This window comes from Rousettus aegyptiacus, unplaced genomic scaffold (assembly GCF_014176215.1).
Source record: "Rousettus aegyptiacus isolate mRouAeg1 unplaced genomic scaffold, mRouAeg1.p scaffold_m13_p_8, whole genome shotgun sequence".
In the NCBI taxonomy this organism is placed as follows: domain Eukaryota; kingdom Metazoa; phylum Chordata; class Mammalia; order Chiroptera; family Pteropodidae; genus Rousettus; species Rousettus aegyptiacus.
The window spans coordinates 67,007,116-67,008,862 of NW_023416311.1; the positions used below are offsets into that span (position 1 = coordinate 67,007,116).

The 1,747-nt window shown below is 38.9% G+C and overlaps 1 pseudogene; it reads left to right on the forward strand.

Moving 5' to 3' along the window:
* The first annotated feature begins 1,293 nt into the window (after nt 1-1,293).
* LOC118607289 lies at nt 1,294-1,412 on the forward strand (annotated as a pseudogene).
* The last annotated feature ends 335 nt before the right edge of the window (nt 1,413-1,747 follow it).

Genomic DNA, 1,747 nt, shown 5'->3' on the forward strand with positions numbered 1-1,747 from the left:
CCTTGTAACTGAAATTTTCTCTTTCAGCCCTTTCAACAGGCCTAACTGGGGATAATCAAGCCTCTAACCTTGGCCTTAAATGCCCAGATACTTACTGGTGTTATGTTGCAGACTTGGTGAGATCTATTTATATTATTTTGAGCTGAGATAGTTAAGAGGAAAATGTATATGGAATGGTTCTGAACATATTTAAAAGTTAGGATGTATAACTGATAAAATTGTTACCCCCCCTAACACACATACGTTATGAACAGAATGTCCAAAGTTCTTGTGTTGAGGGCCTTGTCCCCAGTGATGGAGGTGGGACCTTTGGGAGGTTAATCGATTTAGATGAGGTCTTGAGGGTGAAGCCCTCCTGATGGGATTAGTGTCCTTGTAAGAAGAGGAAGAGAGACCAGAGCGTTCTCTCTTTGTGCCACAATCAGAAGGTGGCCATTGACAAGCCAGGAATAGGGCCTTTGCCAGGAACCGAATCTGACAGCACCTTGATCTTGGATTTTTAGCCTCCAGAACAGTGAAAAATAAATATCTGTTGTTTATGTCTTTCAGTCTCTGGTATTTTCTTATAGCAGCCCAAGCTAACTAATATACAGGTATATATTATATTTAAGAAAATATAAGAGATCTTTACTTGCTGATATATAAATTAGTTTTGTGTGTATCCACAAAATACTGGGCATAGCTAATGAGGTATGCTATCTGCATGTTTTCTTAGTTTAACCATAATACCAGCAGCTAGGTCAAGAGAAACATCCAACTTTGACTTTAAGACTTGACAGGTAGAAAGGAGAACCTCAGTGTATTTTGACTTTTCCTCCTGTGGATTTGTTCTGGTTTTAATACCACATGTATTAAGTGGTATTATAGAGACTATTTAAAAACATATCAGTCAAAATGAAATAAAACTTGTTTACATGGGGTGAACTTTTGAGGTTCCATTTGGGACAATGCACCCAAATGAACTTTTAAAATTCTTCATGTGGTTTCTAAAATAATAGGTACTGAACTCTGTACCTAGTTATAGTATTTGAATGAAGAATATTGAAGGTTTTGGCCGGTTCATAGCAAACAATGTTTAATACGTACTGAGGTTACATTAGCAGTAAAAGCAGTTCTTGTCTCTTCTTTACTTACAGAGGTAAGGTATAATCAGGTTGCCTGGCTTTGGGCTGTGTAAGGGTAATACAGTAAGGATTTGGAGCCCAGGCTGATGTATGGAGGTAGGATGTTATAACAGTAAGTATATGGCTTTTTAAAGCACTCCGTTTGTGGAACTAAAAACATTCTGTTGTGGTCTACGGCCATGCTACCCTGAACAAGCCTGATCTTGTCTGATCTCGGAAGCTAAGCAGGGCCGGGCCTGGTTAGTACTTGAATGGGAGACCACCTAGGAAGATCAGGTGTTGTAGGTGTAAAAAATAAAAAAGTAAGAACGAAGGAAAAAAAATAAGAAAGTAAGCTGACAAGATCAACCAAGGGTTGCCTTGCCTTAAAAAAAAAAAAAGAAGAAGAAGAAGAAGAATGTTCTGTTGTGGATTGAATCTCTCTGATCTTAAAAGTGTACAGACTCACAGAAACCCCTGGATTGCTGGTGGGTATCTGCACATATGTTTGTGGTTCCTAGATCTTAATCTACAACTGCTCAACAACCCTTTCTCTCCAATATTAATTTTTCTACCTTAGGAGGGTCATCAGGGTTCTCCTGGCTTGTGTGTGAAGACACAGTGAGAAGGCCACCATCTACAAG